At 33.8% G+C, this 14,026-nt stretch overlaps 1 long non-coding RNA gene across 1 annotated transcript; it reads right to left on the reverse strand.

Annotated features, from left to right (window-relative positions):
* Positions 1-1,433: 1,433 nt before the first annotated feature.
* On the reverse strand, positions 1,434-13,598 carry LOC148300562 (uncharacterized). Its single transcript, XR_015838928.1, has 3 exons — positions 13,498-13,598; positions 6,114-7,225; positions 1,434-1,473 (listed from the first exon to the last, which is right to left on the reverse strand). It is a non-coding gene; the product is annotated as an uncharacterized LOC148300562 (long non-coding RNA).
* Between the last annotated feature and the right edge of the window lie 428 nt (positions 13,599-14,026).

Consider the following 14,026-nt stretch of genomic DNA (forward strand, 5'->3'; position numbering starts at 1 on the left):
CGGGCGGCGGGCAGCAGCGGACGGCGGGCAGCAGCGGACGGCGGGCAGCAGCGTCGCTGATGACGCAGATTGTGAGTCTTTTATTTTATTTTACAGTATTGTTTATAATTTAATTGTTGCAGGATCAGAACATTAATTGATTTAGCTTTATTTCAAATCTTAAGGTGAAAGATGCAAGTCTCAATTATGGGATATACATACATCATATCAAATACTATGCAGTAAATCAAACATATAAAAATAAAGTAGCTATACAAAAGAAAGCTATGCATATTCATGCTGTGGCTCAGTCTAATTAAAAGAAAAATATAGTTAATTCACAATGATGTGAATATAAAAATATAAAAATGAATGGAACAACAATGCAACAAAACACACAGAAATTGCCTAGTGATATCAGTTGTCAAGAAGCACGCTGCCCACAATGATCAATGTTTAGTGTTGCGTATAATGCTGTAACGTTTGTCACATGGGGCTGTTTTTGCAATGAAATTACTGTTTTTGTCATCTGTTAAATTTATACAGATAGTAAATTTAAATATGTACATATATTTATATATATAGATATATATATATAGATATATATATATATATATATATATATATATATATATATATATATATATATATATATATATATATATATATATATATATATATATACATATATATATATATATATATATATATAAATATATATATATATATATATATATATATATATATATATATATATATATATATATATATATATATATATATATATATATATACATATATTTATATATATATATATATATATATATATATATATATATATATATATATATATATATATATATATATATATATATATATATATATATATATATATATATATATATATATATATATATATATATATATATATATATATATATATATATATATATATATATATATATATATATATATATATATATATATATATATATATACATATATATATATATATATATATATATATATATATATATATATACATATATATATATATATATATATATATATATATATATATATATATATATATATATATGTATGTATGTATGTATGTATATATATATATATATATATATATATATATATATATATATATATATATATATATATATATATATATATATATATATATATATATATATATATATTTAACAAAGTTCAGGTAATAATAATTCATAATTAGGATGCAATCAGTTTATTCAATAGGTCGCTATGACAGTACAAGAACAAGTGTGTGCAGTCTCCTCTGTGTCAATCTCGTCAGGGTTGGGTCTAATAATATAAACATTCCTCGCGTACATCCCTGACATGCTCCTAGCTCCGTTTGGGGTCATAGTTCAAGTTGTTAGAATTTTGCGCCGTAACATTCTCCCAACCTGGAACTGTGTGGGGTCCTTCCAATACTCCACCATATTCCCTTTTTTTATAATGCTGAAACACACAAACATCAGCTCTACCGTCATCAGTACACATACAGGCGTACAAGTACGGGAATACAAAATCCATCAGTATAGAACATTTAATTAAATTACCACTCCTGACTTCTGACTCCGTGACTTCTTCTTCTTCTCTTTTCTTCACTTCTTCTGACTTAGCATTAAATAATAAAAATGTAATTCATGATACGCCACCTCTTACCCACAGTCACCTTGCGACTAACATAGCATATTGAAAGCTGTCCCACTGCATGCCCAGATTTGATACAGAAGCATCTAGGCTTCCTGACAGATCTGCTCTTTCAAAGCAATTTAAAAAAAACTAAGTTGCAAAATTTATTGAAAATGTGAAACAAAATAAAATTGTATCCCGATTTTACTGTGAATTAACATTCAAAAGCTTTCAATATACCTGTCACTGCTAATCTAAATAAATACAAGTTTGTAAATCCATCACCAAATTTTCTAGAAGTACCCCGGTGCAAACTAACATTGAATAATTAAATGTCATCACAATAAACCACCACACATACACACATTATATTACACAAATGTAATCATAATAAGCCGCCTCCTATTCAGTCCACACAGGACACATTACATTATACGAATGTAATCACAATAAGCCCCGCTTATTCAGTCCACACAGGACACATTACATTATACGAATGTAATCACAATAAGCCCCGCTTATTCAGTCCACACAGGACACATTACATTATACGAATGTAATCACAATAAGCCCCGCTTATTCAGTCCGCACAGGATACATTACATTACACAAATGTAATCACAATAAGGATACCACGCTAGTGATATCTTATACTCCTCGGTACTTACTAGGGTAAAACAAACTAGTTATATCCATTACTAACTGTACTTTAAAGAACACCTAATACCCCTTTATGTCCAGTTTTTCTGGCTTTTGTGGTACCTAAACTTCCCATACAGTACTATTAGAGTCCCTACTTATTATGCTAACTATTGTCCACCAAATATATCCCAATAGTCATTACACCCATTACAAAGTAATCATTCTTAAGTTCTTATATAAAGCCCAACTCGGTAGATGAGTTAATAATCACTGTACTTGTACCGATACAATTACTTCCACATCACTAACTTTCCTGTAGGTCTAGCAAATAATCTCAATCTAATTTCTTGGGTGCCTGACTCACTCGAGTCCTTTGGAGCTCCCAGGGCCTACAGAGCTACAAGGCCTCAAGCATCAAATACTACTATTACACTGAATTTTTTTATAACCATGCATACATTTGATGCTTCTGATAGTATACTGGTCAATATCAGCAAACACCTTAGTAACTATATAAGGGCCACCATACAACTGATCTATCATATGATTGATTCCTGATCGCTCCTTAGTAATATATTAACTAACTAACTAACCATCACGCCGCTTCCCCGCAGGGGTAGGCAGAGAGAATAGAGCGCCACACCACTCTGTCCTTGCAAACATTCTTCGCCTCTTCCACGTTCATGCATCTCCTCATACATACCCGCCGATTGTTACGACTCCTAACCTGACCACATTCAAGTATTTAGCATACCTGATCGTGCCATGTTTTTCTCGGTCTTCCTCTGCTTCTTTTCTCGCTAACATTCGCCTCATAAATTTGTTTTACCATTCTTTCCTCACTCATTCGTTCTACATGTCCAAACCATCTCAACACACCTTTCTTAATTTTATCGATAATGCTTATCTCAGCTTTGCATTCCTTCCTTATTTCACTATTCGCACATCTATCATACATCGTTTTGTCACACATTCTTCTGAGAGATCGCATTTCGACTGCATTCAGTCTACTTTCATCCTTCTTTTGCCAACTCCATGTTTCACTTCCATACATTAGAGTTGGAACCAGGACTCCGTTGTGCACTGCCAGTTTAGCTTCCGCTGATAGGTTTTTGCTATAACTGATTCCAGTGCACCATTCACTTTGTTCCCAGCATTCACTCTCCTTTCTATGTCTTTATCAATCTTTCCATCCCTAGAAAACATACTACTCAAATACACGAATTCATCTACCTGTTCCAAAATCTCTCCGTTTACCAATATTTCACATTCAGATCTGCATTCTTCTCTTTCAAAAACCATAATCTTGGATTTGCTAACATTCATCAATAAATCACTTTCCTTGCACACATTATACACTTTTGTCACCAACGCCTGCAGGTCTTCTCTGCTATCGGTAAGAAGAACAGCATCGTCAGCATACAAAAGGCAACAGACAGTCAAATTATTCATTCTAGCTCCAACATTTAAATCTTTCAGTTCTTTCATGCAATTATCCATGTATAGGTTAAACAGCCACGGTGACATTACACATCCCTGTTTAACACCTTTAGAGATGCTAAGCCAGGATGAAAATGAACCACTTACCCTTATGCATGCAGTGCTATCCTCGTACAAGGATGCTATGCCTTGGATAAGTTTACTGCTTACCCCATACTCAGATAACACCTTCCATAGCTTCGTTCTATCAACTCGGTCATACGCTTTCTGCAAATCCACAAAAGCACAGAAAAGCTTTTGGTTTTTGGCCAAAAACTTTTCCGTAATGTTGCGCAAGGCAAAAATTTGATCCATACATCCTCTCCCATTTATAAATCCACTCTGGACATCCCACACTTTGTCCTTTGTTATGGTTCTCACTCTTTCAATAAGGATTCGACCATACATCTTGCCAACAGCACTCAATAGACTGATTGCTCTATAGTTCCCACATTCCACCCTAGAACCTTTACCCTTGTAGAGAGGCATTATAACTGCCCTTCTCCAATCCACCGGAGTCTAACTCTCCTCCAGACAACGGTTAAAGAGCCTATGCAACCATGTGAGAACTAATTCGCCACCATTCTTGACGTATTCTGCGGCAAAATTGTCAAATCCTAGAGCCTTTCCATTTTTCAAGGACTTAGTGGCATTCTTAATTTCTTCCATACTTATCTCTCTTGAAACATCATTCACACATATTCGGGAAATGTACTTACGTCACTAACGTTATTAATCGTATGTGTTTCATACACCTCCTCGAAATACTCTTTCCATCTCTCTTTTATATCTTTTTCATTCGTCACCATTTTTCCGTCTTTCGCTGCAATCGATTTCGTACATCCATTCAAGCTTAGACTTCGGGAGTTTTTGACTTCTTTCCAGAAAATTTTTATATTTTCTTGGAAATTTTTTGTCATTTTTACTCCTTCATCCTTCCTCAACAAACGTTTTCGTTCACTCACCCCTTGCTTAACTTTCATTTTACAATCCTTGTATACTTTTTTAACCGATTCATACTCAGCGGAGCTTTTATTCCTCACTGCCAAACACTTTAACCACGCATTCTTCTTCTCTTTCACTAAATCTTTAACATCATCATCCCACCACGCATCGCCTTTTTTCCTTCCTTGTACCGCTGTACCACACACTACCTTTGCGGATTCACACACACTACCTTTCAGATGTTCCCACATTTCATTTATACTAAGTTCATTTACATCTTCCGCAATCAACCTGTTGCATACGTCTGTTTCAAACTTAACTCTTATGTCATCATTCTGTAGTTTTTCTACTTTGACTCTAGAAGGAGCCGCCACCTTGTTCGTTTTGGCCCTCCACCCTTGGAACAGAATCACTCTTGAAACCACCAAAAAGTGATCTGTTTCCATTTCGGCCCCCCTGAACACTCTTGTGTCTACTGTGGCGGATCTCAATCTAGAGTCAATGACGACATAATCGATAATAGACCATTCATCACATCTCTCCCAAGTATATTGATGCATTCCCTTGTGTGCAAAAAAAGTATTTGACACAAAGAGATTCCATTCCAGACACACCTCTAGCAATCTCTTCCCATTATCGTTCACTCTCGCATCTCCATACAAACCGAGCGCTGATTCAAAACCGTCTCTCCTTGTACCAACCCAGCCATTCAAATCACCGGCCAGAATTACCTTTTCATTATTCATTTTTCCATTCATCACACTCATTACATTCAACCAAAACTCATCCTTCTCAGACTCGCTGTCGAGGAGACGGGGGCATATCCTATTAAAACAAGTAGCTTTGTTAACCCGATTTTGAATCTGACAAACATGAGTCTTGCGTTGACGAACACATACTCTTTCATACATTCTACCATCCTGGGTGATAGAAACGCGGCGACGCCCCGACAAGCTCTATCTGACTCCGGGAGTCCAGACCAGAGAATCAAAGTGCCGTCGCGTTCCATCGATCCACTACCTTTTTTCCAGCTTTCAGTCACACATAACAAATCCAAACACTTATTTTCCATTACATCACACAGTTCATTCATTTTTTCATCCATACGTCCTCTTACATTCCACGTCGCAATCCTGCATTCATGCGCTATCCTCTTCTTTGCGCCTCCGCGGGAAAAGCGGCCAGCTGGTTGGCGAACCTCAACGTGGTCATTTATGGGCATTTTCCCGCATTCCACAACTTACTAACTATTATATACTACATACTAATTGAGTCACAGCACACACACAAACACCACTGGGTAATACCCTGTCACTAGAACCGAACCGAAAACGATACAAAACAAGATCTCCCTTCTTATACATATACGCTGCCTTATGATGCTTATTATACTGTACCTTTTTACGCTACACTACGGCCACTATCTCTATATTACTCTGAGCTTCTTTCTGCCTAGCTTTTACCCACCCAGACCCAGAATGGACATGCTTTGTATACCCTCCACAAGGGCAAATGGCTTGGAATATGGATTCTGTAGCTTTCATCTGTAACAAATATGATTATGGAGTGATAGTACATCTTTAGTTCTCACATAGGTTTTGTAACTTTCAACTGTAACAAATATGATTATGCAGTTATGGTACATCTTTAGTTCTCACATAGGTTTTGTAACTTTCAGCTGTAACAAATATGATTATGCAGTAATGGTACATCTTTAGTTCTCACATAGGTTTTGTTACTTTCAGCTGTAACAAATATGATTATGCAGTTATGGTACATCTTTAGTTCTCACATAGGTTTTGTTACTTTCAGCTGTAACAAATATGATTATGCAGTTATTGTACATCTTTAGTTCTCACATAGGTTTTGTAACTTTCAGCTGTAACAAATATGATTATGCAGTTATGGTACATCTTAAGTTCTCACATAGGTTTTGTAACTTTCAGGTGTAACAAATATGATTATGCAGTTATGGTACATCTTTAGTTCTCACATAGGTTTTGTAACTTTCAGTTGTAACAAATATGATTATGCAGTTATGGTACATCTTTAGTTCTCACATAGGTTTTGTAACTTTCAGCTGTAACAAATATGATTATGCAGTAATGGTACATCTTTAGTTCTCACATAGGTTTTGTTACTTTCAGCTGTAACAAATATGATTATGCAGTTATGGTACATCTTTAGTTCTCACATAGGTTTTGTAACTTTCAGCTGTAACAAATATGATTATGCAGTTATAGTACATCTTTAGTTCTCACATAAATATGATTATGCGGTGATAGTATACTTCACCCCACTCAAAATAACGTGGTCTTATACATACTGTATTTGCTGCAATGCAAAGGCAAGGATGACCAAAGGGTCATCACAGAGACATAATATGTTTCTCCAAGTGGAAAAAGCGTATCTTCTTGTATCTCAACTGTGATTGGGAGATTCTCACAAGCATCAATCACCACCAGTTGATGTATCGGATCCAGTTCTAATCGAACCACAGTTTGACTCCCTGTGATTAAAAATGGATTTACTCGTACTAAATACATCAGCATTTACTTTCCTATTATTTTTGACATCTCCTCAAAGATGTAGGAGAATATGGAAGTCTGGGCATTTACGGGGCTGACGACCGTCATAAAATAATATGAAAAATAACTCCTATACTTGGAGATAATCCTGATTTGCGAACAAGTATTTGGACCCACTCATAATGTTGTAAGCATTAACTTTGTCTGCATCGGATACAAGTGCCCTTACTTCTGTAATATCATAGGACTCGAGGTGGATAACGATATTGAGCTGACCACTGAAGAGCTTATGGAGTTGCATCGTGTTTCACAGAAAGCAATTAAGGAGAAGAGTTGTTGATGAGGAGGAAGAAGTAGCAGAGCAACAATCTTCTAGCACAATAAAAGAATTTGTTGCATCGTACATTAAGAAGCATCACCTCAATAAGGAGGTGGCTATTCGTGCTACAAATTTATTCAATGATAATGCTGCGACACATTTTCGCCAAACTTTGAAGCATCGGCAAAAACAAATGTCTTAAAACAGTTTTTTTAGTTAAAGGGGATTAATTATTTGTCATAAATTCATATTTTAATTTTCCTTTTTTATTTTTTAAATCTAAATTATATTCCAAGTTTTTACACTCCTTAAACATTAATAACTAATTTTATGAGAAAAAAATTATTTTTTAAAGTATTGAGTTCTCTCCAATAATGCGGGACCTATCTCAACGTTAAAGGGGGGTTAACTGTATGTATATATATAAATATATATATATATATATATATATATATATATATATATATATATATATATATATATATATATATTTATATATATATATATATATATATATATATATATATATATATATATATATATATATATATATATATATATATCTATATATATATATATATATATATATATATATATATATATATATATATATATATATATATATATATATATATATATATATATATATATATATATATACATATATATATATATATATATATATATATATATATATATATATATATATGTATGTAAATATATATATGTATATATATATACATATATATATATACATATATATATATATATATATATATATATATATACATATATATATATACATATATATATATATATATATATACAAATATATATACATATATATATATATACATATATATATACATATATATATATACATATATATATATATATATATATATATGTATATATATATATGTATATATATATGTATATATATATATATGTATATATATTTGTATATATATATATATATATATATATATATATATATATATATATATATATATATATATATATATATATATATGTATATATATATATATATATATATATATATATATTAACCCCTATTTGGATAATTTGTATAGCACCATTTTCGTAAAATACTACCTCAAGGGCGCTTATTAAGACAGAGTTAATAATAATAATAATAGAATGATGATGATAATGATAGATAAAAAATAAATGGATTAAAATGTCAATCGGTCTCGGGTCGTCGAGTCTGGAACGAGGAAATGATGAGCCAACAAATGAAAACGCCTTCCTCTTAATCCCATGGGCTGGAGAATGGCCAAGTTGTTGGGCAGGACGCCTTCACGCTGGAGGGCAGCTTGTTGAGCTCCTCGTCATTGTGGATGGCCAACTTCCAACTTTCAGGATTTCACTTTGATCCTGTTTTACCGCCCTTCCGTGATTCGACATGATGGTTTTGTCTCAGAGGTTTTCCGGTTACACTTTCATACTAATGGGAGCTGGTGTAATTGAGGTATTCAAGGTTGTAGTTCTTCTTCTTCTTCTTGATATAGGCCTTGCGGCCTGTTTTTAAGAGGGATTAGCATCCTGCGACGTCGATTCCCAGCTATCGGCCCATCTCTTTGGTGGTCTGCCGGGGAGTCGTCTACCATGGGGTTGGCCGTACAATGCCATGTGGGGGAGTCTGGATGGTTCCATTCTCCTCACATGCGCATACCATTGTCTTCTTCGTTACCTTCTTCACCTAACGACATCTTCGATCTCGCATATTTCCCTGATCTTGGCATTTCTCAATCTATCTCGAAGACTCTTGCCTGTTATGCTTCTCAGAGTCTTCATTTCTGACACTCTAAGCGCGTTTTTTGTGGCAGCTTGGCAGCTGTGTCTGCTCTACTTTCGATTCCATACGTCATGATGGGTCGGACGCAAGTTTTGTATATCTTGATCTTGCTGCCGATCTTCATCTCAGGGTTTTTCCATATAGCATTTTCCAGGCATCCTGAGATGGCTGTAGCTTTGTTCACTTGCCCCATCACTTCGCAGATCCGTCTGAGCACATAGGTCCACACCCAGGTATTTAAACTTTTCCACCTGCTCTACCAAGACGCCGTCCACAGTCACGCTACATCCCACTGGGGTGCGAGAGAACACCATGCTCTTGGTCTTTGTAGCGGATATAGCCATATTGAATTTTTGACTAGCGAGGTGGAATGTGTTCAAGAGTAGTTGCAGGTCCCCTTCAGTCTCAGCAAATACAACGGCATCATCCGCATAGCAGACAACATCGATGGTTTTCTCTCCCAGTCTGTATCCTTTATGTAGTCCTTTAATATCCTCCACAATCCCATCCATGATGAGATTGAAGAGGAATGGACTCAGACTGTCACCCTGCCTGATGCCGGTACCGACTCTTACGGGATTTGAGAGATTACCATCTACTCTGATTCTGGTGTTTGTGTTTGAGTTGAGTTGCCTGATTATGTTGACTATTTCCGGGAGCGTTCCTCTTTCAGCCAGTATTTGCGTTATATCATTAAGTCTGGCTGGGTCAAACGCCTTTGTGAGGTCAATAAAGCATATGAATGCCGGCCGGCCTATTATATTCAATAGCTTTTTCTTTTATTTGCCTCACTATAAATACTGCATCTGTTGTGGAACGATTTTTTCGGAAACCTTGTTGCTCTTCGCTATTTTCAATGGTCACTTCTAGTTTGGACTTCAGGATCTGTGTGAAAAGTTTAAGAGTTGAACATAACAATGATATTCCTCTATAATTATCCGGGTTACTTTTCTGTCCTTTTTTTAATATAGGGGTTGTGATACTAGTCTTCCAATCGGCTGGTATATGAGATGTTGCTAGTATCTTGTTGAACAGTTTATATAGTTCTCCACTTAAACTTTCCCCTGCGTATTTTAACAGTTCATTGTTAATATTGTCAACTCCGGGTGCCTTTCGGTTTTTAAGTTTTTTGATTGCTGCCATAATTTCCCCTAACTCAATTTCGCTCGCTTCGTTAACACTTGTAATTTCTGATTGATTTTCTCCATCTGTTTGATAGAGGTTTTGGAAATAGTTCTCCCATTCCCCTAAGGATATTTTCTTTGCTTGCACATATTCGCTCATTGGTTTCTTTTTATTTCTGAGCATTTTCCATACTTTTTTCTGAGCTCCATATAGATCATTCTCCATTTTTTTTTGTGAATTTTGTCCAGTAGTCCCTTTTTATTTTTCTTATTTCTGAATTTATTCTATTCCTAATTATTATGTATGTCTGGTATGTCTGTGGAGAGACGGCACTTTTGTATGTCAAATATGCTATTCTTTTTTCTGAAGCTAGTTTTTTAACCTCCTCTGTAAACCAAGGTTTTGTATTTTTTCCTCCATTCAGATTTCCTTTCCTTTTTCCTAGTGCATTTTCAGATGCTTTGTGAATATGTGATTTTATTTTACTCCATGCCGTTTCCGCATCGTCATTTTCCGTTATTGGACTTTTGGCTGTATATTCTATTATGTTGGTTTTATAATCGGTCCGCTTATCATCGTTTTCAAGGTCTTCTATATTTAATTTTTCAACATAGTTTGGGGGCTTTTTCCGGAAATTTGGTCTTTCCATTCGGATTTTACACATCACAAGTTTATGGTCAGAACCAATATTTGCTGAGCTTAATGCTCGGATGTCAATAATTTCTGATGGGTGTATTTTTCTATTCGTGATTATGAAGTCAATAACAGATTTTTCTCCTCTAGTGTTTTCAAACGTATACTTGTGCTGTTGCTTATGCGGAAAGAATGTATTGTTGATTCGGAGTTCATTATGGGCACAAAACTGTATCAGTGATTCTCCATTTGCATTATGTGTAATTTCATTGAATCTCTGCATAACTCCGTTTAACTCTTGATTACCTATTCTGGCATTGAAGTCTCCGAAAATAATAATAATTATAATAAAATAAAACTAGAACTTTGTTTTTAACCACATCCATTATTGGTACTTTTTTCCAACTGGTTTCGACAAAAATCTTGTTGTCTTCTGGAATATACATGTACATGTCTATCCCTGTAGATAACAAAGTTCTTTTTTAAACCGGTTAGAGAAAAATTCCAAAAATAAAAGTGGCTAAAAACCAAAATTAGTATTATTTTATACAGGGTTTAGATAAACTCATTTCGGTTTTAATTAACACAATAATGTATTTAATATAACTTTAATCGTTTGTTAAGTTATTTTTTAACTTAAATTATAAAACTCTAACTCGTTTTTAAAGTACAGGAATCTAAAGAAAATTACGGACAGCGCAACCGATTCCTTAGAGCGCCGCGCGCCGGCCGAATACTGGTGGATATAATGACTTACTAAAACAAAGCTACCTATTTATAACAACGTAAAGTGCAACTTTTGCCTTTAAGTGCTTTTTAAGTAAAGTATATTACATATCGCAACATTTAATTAGACTGTCTATATTACTGAATTACGAAATGACAGCTGGTAAAGCGCAAAAAATGGCTGTTCCGAAAACTTTGAACTCTGGTTGAGGGCCAAAAGTAGTATCGAATATTTTTTTAAATATTTGTCTCGTTATGTGTAATCCAAAAAGCAACTTTTTAGAGCGCTTGAATTTTTTTTTTGCGAATTCAACAATTCATTGTTGAATTCGCAAAAAAAAAATTCAAAAAAACGTCATCGGCCCACCTAATGTATATATAGGGTATGTATTGTAATTTTGCGAATATTAAAAAAAAAACTGTTATCATTTCAAAACTATATATGTATTTCGAATACAAAATCTATTTTACAAAAACAGTGTTGTAAGCAAAATATACATGTAATTGCGTTCTAAATTTCGGTATCTGGTTGTGGTCCCGTGGTTAGTGTCGCGGACTCTCGAGTCAAAGTTTTTGGGTTCGAACTTCGAATCCACTCTACTTGATACTTATTTTTAATAATGAGCCGCTTAGGCTCACAAAAATAGTATGAAATTAAAGTATTTTTGTAAATAATAAAAAACACAAATACATATTTCTGTTTTATTTTTTTTCTATATGACTGTTTATTTCAAATTCAAAAGTTTTTTTTTAATAATGTATTATTTGTATAATAATGTAGCTCTGAAACATGGCTGGATATATATAGTATTTTATGGGCTCATCTGTGAAGTGATATTTTTTTCAGTGAGCTTTAAAAAATGAATTACGTTTCCTTAGTTATGGTATATTTTACGTTCGCTACATTTTTCCCATTCAAATAGGTGTTGTTTTTTTTAATTGCAATAACTTCTTCATCTTCAAACCCTTATCCGCACCGCAATGGTGCATAGGACACTGCATCATATAAACGCAGTGTTATCTCGATCGTAATAACTAATGTAAAAACTATTAATATAATAACTATTTTACCTACTTTATTCATTCATTGTTTGTATTTTTTTTCAGAAACCACACACCAGATGTTACAAAAAACAACATGTACATATTATTTGCATTTTTACAACGTGGTACACGTGGAATTGAACAACTTCGCGGTGGTAAGGTGGCGGATCTTCGGTCTTTGAACGTAAGTATTATATGTTTTTAAAGAAATATTTGTATTTTCTTAATATTATTATATAAATTATGTTTTTAAGTCAATAATATTCCCGACCATATAAAAACAATATATGTGTAGGTATACAGTTTTCTCCCTCTGCTACAACTTGATTTAATTTTTAAAAACGATCTGTTTAACTGTTTAGGCCTCACCATCCATAATTTTCTCGTAGTTTTGCGTAAAGTAAATAGCAAATTCTCCTTTAAAATATATACGTATGATATTTCTACTACAACGACGCAAAAAATGCTGTCAGATATAATGTATATTGAGTAATACCACACTTACAAATAATGAATTCAATTAATGTCACTCAAATCATCAGTTATTTCTTACATAATACACACCCCTATAAATATTCAATACATACATACTGAGAAAAGACTGATCACCTACTACAGGTAGATAAGTCCCGTCAGTGCAGTGATCCTATTCATATATAAATTAATATCGAATTTCGCAACAACAAAAACGCAGGCCATTTTATTTCTATTGTCAAAACAACGAATTATTTGCGACTGATTTAGTTTTAACTATAGAACACTACCCTCATCTTTATAGGCATGAATACTACCGTGGGGTACCTAAGTACCCCGTAGATATTTATGAATTCGAATCTAAACTATAAACTTATCAATGATTTTCTTTTATTTTCTCAAATATACTATAACTTAGGCATTCAAATAAAAGAAAATGTTTTTTTTTTTTTTTTTTTTTTAAAACATTTGGTTACAAAGATTGCATATTTTTATTTGATGGTCCGCACAAATGTGACGACGACAAGAGGAGCACGTGGTCCTCGATTTCCTATCTTTTATATGCGGACAGAAGCAGCAGCGACCGGGTTTGGTATCTCGAGGGACCGGTTCAGCATTGCGCACTTCATTTTTTAGGATACC

Source organism: Brachycentrus maculatus, unplaced genomic scaffold (genome assembly GCF_059751285.1).
Source record: "Brachycentrus maculatus isolate JH-2025_06_01 unplaced genomic scaffold, ASM5975128v1 h1tg000693l, whole genome shotgun sequence".
Lineage (NCBI taxonomy): Eukaryota > Metazoa > Arthropoda > Insecta > Trichoptera > Brachycentridae > Brachycentrus > Brachycentrus maculatus.